The sequence below is a fragment of the Pan paniscus genome, chromosome 3, assembly GCF_029289425.2.
Source record: "Pan paniscus chromosome 3, NHGRI_mPanPan1-v2.0_pri, whole genome shotgun sequence".
Taxonomy (NCBI): domain Eukaryota; kingdom Metazoa; phylum Chordata; class Mammalia; order Primates; family Hominidae; genus Pan; species Pan paniscus.
The window spans coordinates 96,757,447-96,774,086 of record NC_073252.2 but is presented as its reverse complement, the minus strand read 5'-3'; the positions used below and the strand labels follow the sequence as shown (position 1 = coordinate 96,774,086).

Sequence of the window (16,640 nt, the reverse complement as noted above, 5' to 3'; positions counted from 1 at the left end):
ACAGCAGAAAGGAGAGTATAAGAAAGCAGCAGAAAGGGGAGTATAAGAGAGAAGGCTGGAGAGTAAGGTGGGACCATATCATGGGTCCAGGAGTTAGAATTTTCATGTCACAAATCCTATCACAAGGGGCATCAGAAAGCAACTATTACCTCACCATGCCACCCTGGCTGTCTCCATGGTGATGCCGGGCAAAGAGGCCAAGCAGAGGCTGCAGTAGCTTTTCAAGGGCAGTCCATTTTCCATCTGCTGGGGCTTTATTCATCTCATGACTTACCTGGAACTAAAGAAGGGTATAGAGCCTGGGATGTCTGAACCAATCGTTTTGAGCCTGCTTTGGAGATAAAGGACTATTTGATCATCTGGATTTGGAAGCCATCAATGGGCAGGAACAACATGGAGGTGTGCACTCTGATGGGGATAAGAAATGGGGCCTCATTCAAATGTTCCCTAATTGGCCAGGCATGGTGGCTTACACCTATAATCCCAGCACTTTGGGAGGTCAAGGCAGGTGGATCACTTGAGCCCAGGATTAGAGATCAGCCTGGGCAGCAAGGCAAAACCCCAACTCTACAAAATATACAAAAATTAGCTGAGCCTATAGTTCCAGTTACTCAAGAGGCTAAGGTGGGAGGATTGCTTGAGCCTGGGAGGTTGAGGCTGCAGTGAGCTGTGATGGCACCACTGCACTCAGGCACCTAGCCTGAGTGACAGAGCAAGACCCTATCTCAAATAAATAAATAAATATATTTCGTGGTTGAATGGCACAGGACTCTTCATAGAGGCATATGTGGCAGAGTGGAAGCTCTACTGACTTTATGTATCAAAATGAATGTTTTTAACAATGAAAAAAAAACATATCTACCTAGACTCTCCACCTTTGGCTAATAAAGAATTATCCCTATTTGGCTAAAGAAGGAATAAGATTTGGAGAGGTTAAGCGACTTTCTCAAGGTCACACAGTTTCCACAGGCCCTTTTTGGCATGAAGCAGATCCCAGAACCACCCCTTTAATATGTCTGTGTTCTAAAAGGGGAGTCAATGTGAGTTACGAAAGATTTTCATAACCTAGTTGACCAACGAACTTCATAAATAATGACAACTACAAATATTTTGGTATTTATTTTAATCTATTTTCACTCAGCTCAGGAAATAATAATTTAAATAGAGGATCTGCTTAGATTTTATTTATTCATGAAGCAACCACTACATAGAAAGCACAAGGCTAGGGCTCTTCAGTGAAGAATAAACAGTGCAAGCTTTCTCTTCTACCAGTCATTTTCATCCTAAAATGAGTTCTGTGCTCCATCAAGGTAATAAAGCCAATCCATTTTGACACTGAGTTATCCATTATCCAATGCAAAGCAAGTTTTAATATAAGAAAAAACAATACATATCAGATGGCTCAGTGGCAAAAAGATAAATGTAGGAATCTGACTGTTAAGGATCCAAGCTCCACCACTTCCTAGCCACTTGGCCTTCAGCCGATGATTTAACCTCTCTACTTACTTTTTTATAAACAGGTCATGATAATGGAAGGCTTCATAGCACTTTTTTTTTTTTTTTTTGGAGATGGAGTCTTGGTCTGTCCCCCAGGCTGGAGTGCAGTGGTGTGATCTTGGCTCACTGCAACCTCTGCCTCCTGGGTTCAACTGATTCCCCTGCCTCAGACTCCTGAGTAGCTGGGACAAGCATGAGCCACCACACCCAGCTAATTTTTGTAGCTTTAGTAGAGACTACGTTTCATCATGTTGGCCAGGCTGGTCTCAAATTCCTGACCTCAAGTAATCCATCTGCCTCAGCCTCCCAAAGTGTTGGGATTATAGGCATGAGCCACCATGCCCAGCTGCATTTTGACAATATTGTATAAAACAACATACATAAAGCACTTAGCAATGTTCAGTCACCTAGCAAGCACTTAATCAATATGTGTTCCCTTCTCCTCTCACTGTAAAACATAAGCTTCAAGTAATCTCTCTTTATTGTGATAACACTTCTCTATAATCTTCCCCTTTGCAATCAATTACTAAAATGACCATATTAACTTTCTGAAGTTTTAGGTTATACTTTTTATCTTCTTTCACAGAATAATGGTTAACTTAATCTAAGCTACTTGCTTTTTATTTTACTAGTAGCTGCATGGCACATAGGGTGTAACTTAAAGCAATATAGAGCCTAATATTAAATGCTCATTTCATGTAGTATTCTTTTAAATGAATCAAATCCCCTAATTTGTTAGATTATTTTAAAACCAGCTAAGCAAACACATAGTCTTGGCACTCTATAGATTCCTGCTTATATCACCTATCCTTGAACATATTAGAATTCAGATTTTTAAAGTTTCTGTTTCTAACTGTGGTTTCCTTCAAAGGAATATTAAGTTCCTTCACATAAGGTACATACTACGTACATAAGTTATGCCCACTTGCAGAATGCTGCTCATACAAGAACCACAAGAAACCTACCAGAAAAGATAACAAAATTTCTCTAACCCTTGGAACAAGCAATATTTGTGGCATAGAAAAGGGGGGGCAAAGAAGGAAACAGAACTTACTGAATCCCATTCAAGTCTCAGCCAAAGGAATTAGAAAACTGTAACCTTGATGGTACAAGCAAGATTTGCCTTTATTTCTCAAATAACAGTAAAGGAAACCATGAACAGTGGGAGGGTTCCTTCTATTTTCCCAAATAGAGTTCTCTTTCCGTTGGAAATAGAAGGGATATAGGAAGGCCATCACATGACTTTACAAATAACAAACTGAATTACTTTACAGCCAGTTTTACTACCACGAAAATGAGAGGTTATTTTTCCAAATGTGGCTAATGATGGGCGTGTTGGGCTAGGACAACTTAATTTCTAATTCCAGTGCTAACACACATATGCTTGGTTTCCCTCATCCTGGCTTTTCTGTTGCTGCCATAAATTATGTTAATAGTACATTTTCTTCTTTGAGAGGAATAACAGAGTGACTGTTTATAGTTTGTTTTTTAATTATTTTGTTAGTTTTGGTATATTTGACCAGAGAGGAATCTGCCAAACATAATATGTAAGCAAGTCAACATGCATCCTGAAGCTGGAAGTTCCTTCAGGGCAAGGAACATTCTTGAAATGTTTTTCACATCGTTTAGGGCCGTAGCTAGTGGATATGGGTGAGGTGTCCATAGACCATGGCATTCAAAAGAGATTCAGGGCTGGGAAGATGGCAAAGTAGGAAAGACCAGAAATCTATCTCCCTATCTACACAACAATTACACTGGAGGAATTTGTCTAGTAACTATTTTAGGTCTCTAGAGTATATTGAAGGCTTACGTATTACAGGGGAAGACGTGTGGTAAATTGTAGTTAATTTTGGTAAATTTAAGTTCTTAGCACAATAGCAGCTACCCATCCTCTATCCCTAGCCCCATGGCAGGCAGCTGTGCATGTGTTCTTGAAGTAGTTTGCACACACTTTACAGGAGCCAGGATGGGCAAAAAGAACACTGTTCTCCAAATATCAGGCATCTGTGTAATGATTGCTGATTGCTACTTCTGATCACAGAAGGTCCCACAAAGAGGTAAGTGACCATTGTTATTTTACCTCCCACCATTGTTGCAAGCCCCTCCAGCTCAAGCTGAAGTGACTTCAGAGGATTTACAGGGCTGCCATCATTTTACCCACCCCTTTTATTTTTCTGTTTTTCTCCTTTTGGGAGATAGACATTAAAGCCTAGGACATTCAAAAGCAACTGTATACATGAGATAAATTAGAGAGTGATTGTGCTTGTCCAGGGAAAGGTTCAGACTTAGAAAAGATTTGAGAAGATCCTAAGTTTATACCTCAGGTTGATCCTTGGCACAGGGACAACAGTCTACAACAATAAAAGGAAACAAAAACTATCAACAAAAACAATAACACAAGAGAGTGAACCCTGGAAAAAAGGAAGAACCATATTTCCAGAGCTACTATATTAATAGATTTGAATGCCCACTTTTCAACAAAAAACTACAAGCCATACAGAGAAACAAGAAAGTTTGGCTCACTCAAAAGAAATAAACTGACAAACGTTATCCTTGATAAAGACTTAAATAAAACTTTAAAACATTGCCTTAAAGATGCTAAAAGTACTAAAAGAAGATTTAGAGAAAGTAAAAACAAAAAAGTATGAACAAAATAAATGTATCAATAAAGAGAAGAAATCTAAAAGGAAACCAAAAAGAAATTCTGGAGCTGAAAAGTACAATAAGTGAAGTGAAAAATTTACTAGTATGATTTGAAGGCAGATTTGAGTAGGCAGAGGAAAGAATCAGAAAACTTGAAGATAGAACAGTTAAAATTATTAAGTCTGAGGGATAGAAAGAAACAAGATTTTGAAAAAAGTGAATAAAGCCTACAGGGCCTGTGGGATACTATCAAGCAGACAACCATATGCATTTTAGAAGTCCCAGAAGGAGAAGGAAGAGAGAAAGGGGCAAAGAGAATATTTGATAAAATAATGGCTGAAAATTTCCAAATTTGATTAAAGACATAAATATAAATATCCAAGGAGATAAACAAACTCTAAGTAAGATAAACTCAAAGAGACCCACACTGAGACACACTATAATCCAACTTTTGAAAGACAAACACAGAAAATCTTGAAGGCAGCAAGAAAGAAGTGATTCATCACATATGGGAGATCCTCAATAAAATTATCTGCAGACTTCAGAGACTTTGGAGGCTAGAAGGCAGTGGGCTGATATATCAAAACTACTAAAAGAAAAGAAAAAACTTGTTAACCAAGAATTCTATTTTGAGCAAAACTAAGCTGAAGAAGTTTATTGCCGCTGGACCAGACCTGAAAGAAATGTTCAAGAGACTGCTGCGGGGTGAAATGAAAGAACACTAAACAATAACTTGAAGCCATATGAAGAAAGGAAGATCTCAATAAAGGTGAATAAATGAGTAATTTAAAAAGCTACTATTATTGTGACAAGGATTTATAACTCCACTTTTTGTTTTCTACACGATTTAAGAGTCTGATGTATATATATTTAAAAGTATTAGCCCTGGCCGGGTACAGCGGCTCATGCCTGTAATCCTAGCACTTTGGAAGGCCGAGGCAGGCGGATCATCTGAGGTCGGGAGTTTAAGACCAGACTGACCAACATGGAGAAACCCCATCTCTACTAAAAATACAAAATTAGCTGGGTGTGGTGGTGCATGCCTGTAATCCCAGCTACTTGGGAGGCTGAGGCAGGAGAATCACTTGAACCCGGGAGGCGGAGGTTATGGTAAGCCGTGATCGTGCCATTGCACTCCAGCCTGGGCAACAAGAGCGAAACTCCATCTAAAAAAAAAAAAAGTATTAGTCTAAAAGCTAGTATTATTGTAACTTTGGTTGCAACTCCACGTTTTGTTTTCTACATAATTTAAGAGACTAATGCACTTAAAAGAATTATTTATTTGGAAGGCATACAATGTATAAAGGTATAATTTTGTGACATCAGTAAGAAACAGGTGGGGACAAAGCTATAAAAGAGCAGAGTTTTGTATATTATTGAAGTTAAGCTGGTATAAATTCAAATTAGAATCCTAGAATTTTAGGCTATTAAATGTGATCCCTATAGTAACCATAAAACATAGGTATAGAATAGAATATGTGCAAAAGTAAATAAGAAATAAATGTCTACATTTTACTATTAAAAAATCAGACACAAAAGATGACAGTACTGCAGGAAATGAAGGAAAAAAACTATAAGGCATATAAAAAACAAATATCAAAATGCTATAAGTCCTTCTTTATCAATAATTACTTAAATATAGATGGATTAAATGATCCAGTCGAAAGACAAAGATTGGCAGAATGGATAAAAATGCATGATCCAAATATGCGCTGTTTATAAGAGATTCACTTTAAATCCAAAGATAGAAATAGGTTTAACATAAAAGGACGGAAAAAGATATTCCATGCAAATAGTAACCAAAAGGTGGCTTTACTAATATCAGAAAAAATAGACTTTATATCAAAGAAGGTTATAAGAACAAAGAAGGACATTATACATTAATAAATGGTTTGATACAGCAGGAAGATAATTATAGACATTTACATACTTAATAACAGACCATCAAATATAGGAAGCAAAAACTGACAGAATTGAAGGGAGAAACAGACACAATAACTCAATGATATAGGTGCAATTATTCATATTTCAGAAATAGGAAAACTATGGCTTAGAAAGAAAGAGAAAGTCATTTGCCCAAAGTTGTGCAGCTAGTAAATGATGAAGCCAGGGTTTGGATTCAAGAATTTTGATTCTTGAATGTAGACTTAATTCCTTAATTACTATACTGTATCTCTTCCTTGAAAGAAAAAAAAAGTACAATTTTTGCTTTATTCACCTAAAGTTTCAGTATTTTGTGCTCAAAAGTCTTGTCACATCGATTTTTTTAAGAACCATCTTGTGGACTTCTATGAGCCTGAAAAGTTGTCTCAAAGTCCTTTAATTATGAAAAATCCATGTTTGAGGATGCAATTCTGTGACTCTCTTCAACAAGGTTCTTTGACTTAGCTATCTTGTTTTATTTAACTAAACATCTATAATGTAATACTCTGCTTCAGCTTCTCCTAAATGTCCCATAAACTGTGATAATCATTAGGGCAGAAGCAGGAAGAAAACTCATGATCTTAAGATTATTTTCTTTGTAACATGTGATGAATCAGACTTGCAAAGTTCAAAGCATAAAAACTCCTAATGAATGCTAATTCTGTGGAAGATGTGCATATCACTCTCTTTCAAAAACAAACCTTTTTTTAGGTGTTCTGTTTGTGGCAGATTTTCCAAGTTTAGACTTCTATTCTCATTCTTCATCACTATGTGGATAGAACCCAATTATTAGGTCATAAATACAGTGAGAATCTAATATCTATCAATGACATGACACAAGTCATTTAATTCTTTGTGTCTGGGATGGTTAATTTCAGGTGTCAATTTGACTGGATTCAGGGACATACAGATAACTTCTGGTGAAGCATTGTTTCTAGATATGTCTGTGAGGGTGTTCCAGAAGAGACTGGCATTTGAATAACTGGACTAGGAAGATCCCCCCTCACCCAGTGCAGGCCCATACCATCCAGTTGACTGAGGGCCTGACAGAACAAAAAGGCAGAAGAAAGGCAAATTTGCTCACTCTCTCTTCTGGAACTGGGACACCCATCTTCTCCTGCCCTTGGACATCAGAACTCCCGGGCCTTTGGACTCCAGGACTTGCACCAGATACTCCCCAATTTTCAAGCTGTCAGCTTAGGACTGAGAGTTACACCCTTGGCTCCCCTGGTCCTCAGGCCCTTGGATTTGGACTGAGCCATGCTACCATCTTCCCTTGTTCTTCAGCTTGCAGACAGGATATTGTGGGACTTCTCAGCCTCCATAATCAAGTGAACCAATTCCCAAAGTAAATCCCTTCTGATATATCTATATCTCTGTCTATCTATCTGTTTATCTATCTATCTCTCTGTCTATCTATATTCTATTGGCTCTATTTCTTTAGAGAACTATGACTAATACAGGTTCTGAGTGCTTTCACTTTTAAAATGAAGTTTGGTATAAGGCCACCTTCAAACCTATTCTCTACCCTTTCCCTTCTACTCAATGTTCTGGGGTCCTATGGACTACATCAACAGGTTTTCTTGCCCTCTGACTTCCAGTTGGGTTCATCCAATGGGAGGCATCAGCAACAGAAGACCAGAAGAAGGTACACTTACTTGACCAGATACCTTCTTGTTAGCAGTAAATGCACAGCAACATTTCTCTACCAAAGATCGCTGCATCTTGTACAACCACAGCTCTTCAAGTTCCAATGACTGCTTCCTCCCCTTCCCCTCAAACAGTAGTAGTGGCTTCCTGCCTATCTTAACCTTATCTTCACCCTGACTGATAAAGAAGATATGAGTTTAAGTAAACTCTAAAGTTTACCTTTTTGATATGTCCTAGAAAGGTATTCTCTGCTGGGAGATCACATTATTATAATGCTTAGCCAATAAATGATACTCTGAGAGGAGCCAGTATGTATAAATGAGAGGACACCAGACTGGGAGGCAGGAGATAACAGGGCTGCTAAGTAGTTAGATAACTTTCTTCCTGATATGGTTTGGCTGTGTTCGCACCCAAATCTCACCTTGAATTGTAGTTCTCATAATCCCCAGGTGTCATGAGAAGGACCTGGTACGTAATTGAATCATGGGTGTATTAGTTCATTTTCACACTGCTGATAAAGACATACCTGAGACTGGGCAATTTACAAAAGAAAGAGGTTTAATTGGACTTACAGTTCCACATGGCTGGAGAAGCCTCACAATCATGGTGGAAGGCAAGGAGGAGCAAGTCACATCTTACATGGATGGGCAGCAGGCAAAGACAGAATGAGGATGACACAAAAGCAGAAACCCCTTATAAAGCCATCAGCTCTCATGTGACTTATTCACTACCACAAGAACAGTGTGGGTGAAACTTCTGCCATGATTAAATTATCTCCAACTGTGTCCCTCTCACAACACATCGAAATTATGGCAGTACAATTCAAGATGAGATTTGGGTGGGGACACAGAACCAAACCATATCATTCCACCCCTTACCCCTCTCAAATCTCACGTCCTTACATTTCAAAACCAATCATGGCCTCCCAATAGTCCCCCAAAGTCTTAACTTATTTCAGCATTAACTCAAAAGGCCACAGTCCAACATCTTATCTGAGACAAAGCAAGTCTCTTCTGCCTATGAGTCTGTAAAATCGAAAGTAAGGTAGTTATTTCCTAGATACAATGGAGATACAGACATTGGGTAAATACAACAGTTCCAAATGGGAGAAATTGGCCAAAACAAAGGAGTTACAGGGCCCATGCAAGTCCAAAATTCAATAGGACAATCAAATTTTAAAGCTCCAAAATGATCTCCTTTGACTCCAGGTCTTACATCCAGGTCACGTTGATGCAAGAGGTGGCTTCCCATGATCTTGGGCAGCTCCATCCTTGTGGTTTTTCAGGGTACAGCCTCCCTATCCAAGCTACTTTCATGGGCTGGAATTGAGTGTCTGCCGCTTTCCCAGAGACATGGTGCAGCTGTAGGTGGATCTACCATTCTGGGGTCTGGAAGATGGTGGTCCTCTTCTCACAGCTCCACTAGGTGGTGCCCCTGCAGGGACTCTGTGTGGGAGCCCCAACCCCACATTTCCCTTCTGCACTGCCCTAGCAGAGGTTCTCCATGAGAGCCCCATCCCTGCGGTAAACTTCTGCCTGGACATCCAGGCATTTCCATACATCCTCTGAAATCTAGGTGGAGGTTCCCAAACCTCAATTCTTGACTTCTGTGCACCCACAGGCTCAACACCATGTGGAAGCTGACAACACTTGTGGCTTGCACCCTCGGAAGCCATGGTCCAAGCTCTACATTGGCCCCTTTCAGCCATGGCTAGAGTGGCTAGGACACAGGGAACCAAGTGTCTAGACTGCATACAGCCCAGGAATCCTGGGCCCTGCCCACAAAACCATTTTTTCCTTCTATAGCTCTGGGTCTGTGATGGGAGAGACTGCCACAAAAGTCTCTGACATGCCCTGGAGACATTTTCCCCATTGTCTCTGTGATTAACATTTGGCTCCTCATTACTTATGCAAATATCTGCAGGCAGCTTGAATTTTTCCTCAGAAAATGGGATTTTCTTTTCTATCACATTGTCAGTCTGCAAATTTTCCAAACTTTTATACTCTGCTTCCCTTTTAAAACTGAATGCCTTTAACAGTACCCAAGTCACCTCTTGAATGCTTTGCTGCTTAGAAATGTCTTCTGCTAAATACCCTAAATCATCTCTCTCAAGTTTAAAGTTTCACAAATCTCTAGGGCAGGGGCAAAATACCACCAGTCTTTTTGCTAAAATGTAAGTAACAAGAGTCACCTTTGCTCCAGTTCCCAACAAGTTCCTCATCTCCATTTGAGACCACCTCAGCCTGGATTTCATTGTTCATATCATCAGTATTTTTTTGTCAAAGCCATTAAATAAGTCTCTGGGAAGTTCCAAACTTTCCCACATTTTTCTGTCTTCTTCCGAGCCCTCCAAAATGTTCTGACCTCTGCCTGTTACCCAGTGCCAAAATTGCTTCCACATTTTTGGGTATCTTTTCAGCAATGCCCCACTCTATTGGTACCAATTTACTGTATTAGTCGATTTTCATGCTGTTGATAAAGACATACCTGAGACTGGGCAATTTACAAAAGAAAGGATTAATTAGACTTACAGTTCCACATGGCTGGGAAAACCTCACAATCATGACAGAAGGCAGGGAGGAGCAAGTCTCATTTTACATGGATGGCAGCAGGCAAACACAGAGTGAGGAAGACGCAAAAGAGGAAACCCCTGAAGAAACCATCAGATCTCATGAGACTTATTCACTACCTGAGAACAGTATGGGGGAAACTTCCCCATGATTAAGTTATCTCCCACCAGGTCCCTCCCACAACACATGGGAATTATGCAAGTAAAATTCAAGATGAGATTTGGGTGGGGACACAGAGTCAAACCATATCAATGGGGGTGATTTCCCCCATGCTATTCTTGTGGTAGTAAGTTCTCACGAGATATAAGATAGGTTTTATAAGAGGATTCCCCCTTCACTGTGCACTCATTCTTCTCTATCCTGCTGCCATGTGAGAAAGGATGTGTTTGCTTCCCCTTCTTCCATGATTGTAAGTTTCCTGAGGCCTCCCCAACCATGCTGAACTATGAGACAATTAAACCTCTTTCCTTTGTAAATTACCCAGTCTCAGGCAGTTCTTTATAACAGTGTGAGAATGGACTAATACACTTCCTTTCCTTCTTTTAAAACTGTGGTAAAATACACATAACATAAAATTTACCATTTTAACCATTTTCAAGTATATATTTCAGTGGTATTAAGTATTTCATACCATCACCACCATCTATATAACTTTTTTCATTTTACAAAACTAAAACTCTGTACCCGTTAAACAATAACTCCTCATTCTCCCTCCCCTCAGCTCCTGGGAACCACTGTTCTACTTTGTGTCTTTATAAATTTTCCTACTGTAGGTACCTCATGTAAGTGGAATGACATATTATTGCTTTTATGCAACTGGCTTATTTCACTTAGCATAATGTCCTCTAGGTTCATCCTTGAGGGTGTGTCAGAATTTCCTTCTTTTTAAGGCAAAATAATGTTGCATTGTATGTATATATCGCATTTTGCTTACCCAATCATCTGTTGATGGATACTGGGTTGCTTCCACTTTTTGTCTATTTTGAATAATGCCGCTATAAACATGGGAATACAAATAGATTTTCAAGACCCTAGTTTCAATTCTTTTAGATATATACCAAGAAGTGGAACTTCTAGATCATATGGTAATTTGATTTTTAATTTTTTGAGGAACCACCATATTGTTTTCCACAGCAGCTGCACCATTTTACTTTCCCACCAGCAGGGTTCCAATGTCTCTACATCCTCACCAACGCTTGTTATTTTCTGTTTTTTAAATGGTAGCCATCCTATAGGTAAACGACTTTCAACAAAGTTGTTTCATTTAACACCTATTCCTCCATTCATGGAATGAGGCTCTGGGAATACAAGAAACAGACCCTGCTTTAGTGGAACAGACAAAAGCAACAAAAGAGAAATAAAATATTTACAAATCATGATAAATGCTATGAAGGAAATAAGGAGATGAGGCTGATGATAATGGGAACTACTTTGAAAACTTTTTATGAAGCCATATTTAGATAAATGGAAGGAAAAGATTGTAGAAATGGGCAGTCCCATGGGGCAAAGAACATGCAAGGCCTTGGGGCTAGAAAGAGCTGGGGTGTTCCAACTGCAGAGAGAACAACGGTGGGACTGGAAAGAGTGTAGCAGGAGGGTATAAGGATGGGGAGAGAAAGGCAGGGGCCTTGGTGTTCAGGGCCTTATGAGCCATTTTTCAGATCTGGGGTTTATTCAATGTTCTGTAGGAAGTCAGTGAAGAGTTTTATTTGGGAGAATGGCATGTTCTGAACTCTGGACTAAACACAGACCTTTTAAGCTTCGGTTTAATAAGTGTCTTCTCAAGAGCTCCTTTGCAGCTTCAAGTCTGCAGATCAGAAGTTCAACAAGGCTTCAGAGGTTCCTAGAAGACTTATTGCACAGTGGTTAAGAACTCATGCTCTGAGGTCAGGCATACTTGGATTCAAATCCCAGCTCTACTGCCTACTAGCTATGTGACTTTCAGCAAGTCACCCAAGCCCTCAGATTTTCAGTTTCTTCCACAGGAAAATGAGAGAATAATGGTGCTTTCCTTACCAAACTGGTTAAGCATAAAATGAGAAAATGTATACGAATTCCTTAACACGGTGCCTAGTGCACACTAAAGTCTAAAAACCCTCAGCCATTATGATTACCAGAGCAGCAAGGGATGCTGAAGGCATTGGCACTGTGGCATAGACAACATAGTTTAAAGGAAAATGTATGGATTTTGCAGTTAAAAAACTCATATTCATTCATTCATTCAGCAAGCTTTTACTAAGGGCCTATTATGTCCCTACTTCTGAAAACATGAGAACACTGTCCTGGCTTTCAAGAATCAACAGCACAAACACATCTAATTATAACACAGTGTGCTAAGTGCAATGGGAGATGTATAGATAGGGTATCATAAGTGCAAAGAGAAGGGGCACCCAACCAAGACTGGGGATAGGGAGTTAGGGAAGGTCCCTAAAGCAAGTGACAACTGAGCCAATTTTTATAGGATAAATTGTGTGTGAAGTGAAGGGCATCTACACAGAGAAGACCACATGAGCTCCGGCATGGAGGCAAGCAGCAGCAGAGTGCGAGGGGAACGAGAGGCAAGTAGAGGAGGAGGCTAGTATGTTAAGTGTTGTGAGCCAGCTAAGTGGCTGAGGAGGGCTAGACAGGTCTCAGATCAGAGAGGCCTTTTATAATAGGCTAAGGAACTCGGAGTTTACCCTGTAGGCAATGGTTAACTATTAGAACATTTCTAGCACCAGAACACCGTGTCCAGATTTGAGTTTTGCATAGTTCGTTCTGTTACATACATGGGAAATCAGTGTAACTGGGGAAAAAGTGAAAGAAAGGAGAACAGGTAGGAGGCAACTGCAGTAAACGAGTCAAGAAAGAGACAGTGTGAATCTGAATTAGGACATTGGACATAAGGATGGAGGAGATGAGGCAGATTTTTAAGTATTTTTAGAAGAGTAAATTGGCAGGACACAATGAGTTATCAGATGTAGAAGTGCTAAGAAACAGAGAGGAGTCAGGGATGACTAGAAGCTATTGACTTGGGTGCCTGGCTGGATGGCACACACAGAAACTAGAACGAGAGCTTGAAGTGGATTCTGTGCTGCTCTGCTTCAAGATAGAAGCCATCATTTCCCCAGCCTCCAGGAAGGATGGTTGCTGATGGCTCACAGCTGAGCCCTCTGTAGCCCAGGGGAGCTGCTTTGCTCAAGGTTATACTCCCATGACAGGGGCAGCCCACATTCAATGGCTGGTTGATGTAGGGGTGCCAAAGCCAGGCTGCTTTCCTTAATTCAGGAAAACTCTGATGGGCCATTCCAGCCCCAGAGCTCCAAGGGAGGAGCTGATAAATAGTGTCCCATTGATAAATATCTTGTACACAGATATGTGCTTCAGAGTGTTTCTTAGAGGACCAGACCTTAGATGGGAAGACATTCAAGTTTTGGGTGAATTGAGCTGGATATATCCGTAAGACTTTCAGGTTGAGGTATCCAGCTGGCTTTTTAGATACCTAAACCTAAAGCTCCAGGGAGAATTATGATCTGGAAATACAAGATTTGGGAGTTATCAGCACACCAGTAGTATTTGTCTATAATCCTTTACCTGTAGTTTCCAAATTCAAAAGAAAATCTAAAAAGCCAAAGTTTTTTAAAAACTTATTTGGTGGCAAAGCCTGATCAGATTTGAGCCCCTTTGACTCCAAAATATGACCTGAACATATGAGAGGAGTATTTGCAGCCCCTTTGAAAAATCCTACTTAGTGTGACTATTTCTGTGTTTTGCTACAGAAATATCCATTTGTTTAACTATGGGTGCTGTCCCAAACTCTACTGGGACCAGTACGTAATTTTTACTATATGTTATATTACCTTTCCGAAATCTAAAAATCCTAAACCCTGAAGCCATCTGGCTCCAAGAGTTTCTGATAAAATATCTGTAATTGGGAGCATGAAAAAGAATAAGATTACCTAGGGAGAAAGTATAGACAAAATGCAAGCAATAGAGAGATAACAGCAGCATTCTGGACTAGACACAGGAGGGGTGACCAATCAAAGACAGAGAAGGAATATTCATAAGGTATGGCCAATCAGGAGAGTGCAGAGTCCTGGAGGCCTAGAGAACAGAGAGCTTTAAGGAGGAGGATGATCCATGGACTCAAGTGCAGCAGGGGTTTAAGAGCTTGGAAGTAGAACTTATCCTCCAGAGTTGGCAATTGGTGGTTGATGGATGATCATGGTGAGAGCAGTTCTGAGGAAAAGTGGGAACAGAATGCAATACACTCCAATGCAGTGGATTGTGAAGTGAATGGGAAATGAGGAGAGAGATTATATAGTTGTTAGATGGAGAAGGGTATGTGGTTTTAGCCTGAAGAAAGCCTTGGGTGTGTTTATAGGGAGACAGGGAGAAGCAAAGAATGAGAGGCTGAAGATAAAGCAGAAAGTGAGGCAGGCTAATGAGATAAGATCCACGGGGAGGCAGAGACAACTCAGGAGTGCATGAGGTTGGGATCCAAGTACAGATGGGGATGTTGGGGGCTGGTCTTGACCTGAGGAGGAACTCCTTATCTTCTAAGATTGGGAGAAAAGGGATCAGAAAGGGGTTAGATAGAGAAAATGGATAGGTAGTGTAAACCAAGTATCTGAGATAGATCTCAATCAGTTTAGAGGTTTATTTTGCCAAGGTGAAGAACCATAGCCCGTGACACAGCCTCTGGAGTTCCTGAGAACATGTGCCCAAGGTGGTTGGGCTACCACTTGGTTATATACATTTTTGTGAGACAGAAGTTACAGGCAAAGACATAAATCAATATATTTAAGGTTTACATTTGTTTGACTTGGAAAGGTGGGACATCTAGAAGTGGGGGCTTCCAGGTCATAGGTGGATTCAAAGATTTCCTGATTGGCAATTGGTCCGAAGAATTAAGCTCTGCCTGAAGAATTGAAGTCAGCTTGAGTTAAGATAAAGGGATTTGTATCACTGATCATTAGAGAAATGCAAATCAAAACCACGGTGAGATACCATCTCACGCCAGTCAAAATGGCAATTATTAAAAAGTCAAGAAACAACAGATGCTAGCAAAGCTGTGGAGAGATAAGAATGCTTTTACACTATTGGTGGAAATGTAAATCAGTTCAACCATTGTGGAAGACAGTGTGGTTATTCCTCAAAGACCTAGACCAGAAACACCATTTGACCCAGCAATCCCATTACTGGGTATATACCCAAAGGAATATAAATCATTCTATTATAAAGATACATGCACTTGTATATTTATTGCAACACTATTCACAATAGCAAAGACATGGAATCAACCCAAATGCCCACCAATGATAGACTGGATAAGGAAAATGTGGTACATATACACCATGAAATACTACACAGCCATAAAAAGGGGTGAGTTCATGTCCTTTGTAGGAACATGGATGGAGCTGGAAGCCATTATCCTCAGTAAACTAATTCAGGAACAGAAAAACAAACACCACATGTTCTCACTCATAGTGAGAGCTGAACGATAAGAACACATGGACACAGAAATGGGAATAGCACACACTGGGGCTTAGAAAAGTAGCTAACACATGCTGGGCTTATTACTCAGATGATGGATTGATAGGTGCAGCAAACCACCATGGCCCACATTTACCTATGTAACAAACCTGCACATCCTGCACATTTACCCCAGAACTTTAAATAAATAAATAAATAATTATCAGAAAACATTCCCTTGAACTCTCTGGAACAGGTCCTCTTTGATCTTATTACCCAGGTATTAAAAGTAGAAAAAGAGAAGCTGAGAGTATCCACCTAGACAACAGCAAAGCTGGATTATCTTTGTATCATTCTTAAGAATAATAAAAAGAACTACAACCCATAAAAAAAGATAAAGGGGGTTGTGGAAGCCAAGGTTCTTGTCATGTTTATGTCACCTCCAGATAACAGGCTTCAGAGAGAATAGATGGCGAAGGTCTCTTACCAGATCTTAAAAAGGGATGGAGATTCTCTATAGAATGCAAGAATTTCCCCCACAAGAGACAGCTTTGCAGGGCCGTTTCAAAATATGTCAAAGAAATATATTTAGGGGCAAAATACTTTGATTTTTTTTCAGGGCCTGCTATCTGCTGTGACAGACTGCCACAATTACTACTTGAGACCGTCACTATGACAGTTACTACTGTTACTACTTGAGACCCTCATTACAGCAGTTACTACTGTTACTGCTTGAGACCGACCCTCATTACAGCAGTTAGTACTGTTACTACTTGAGACCGACATTACGAGACTGAACGAAGGGGGACGAATGAATGCAGAAATTAAAACTTAAAAGAAACTGTTTTAAAGAAAGGGGCCAGGGGACAAAGAAGAGGGCTCCTTGCTTCTAGTGAGCAAAGG

General features: G+C 40.0%; 1 pseudogene; it reads left to right on the top strand.

The window, feature by feature from the left end:
* The first annotated feature begins 175 nt into the window (after positions 1 to 175).
* LOC106634700 (mitochondrial import receptor subunit TOM7 homolog) overlaps positions 176 to 16,640 on the top strand; it is a 46,405-nt pseudogene continuing 29,940 nt past the window's right edge.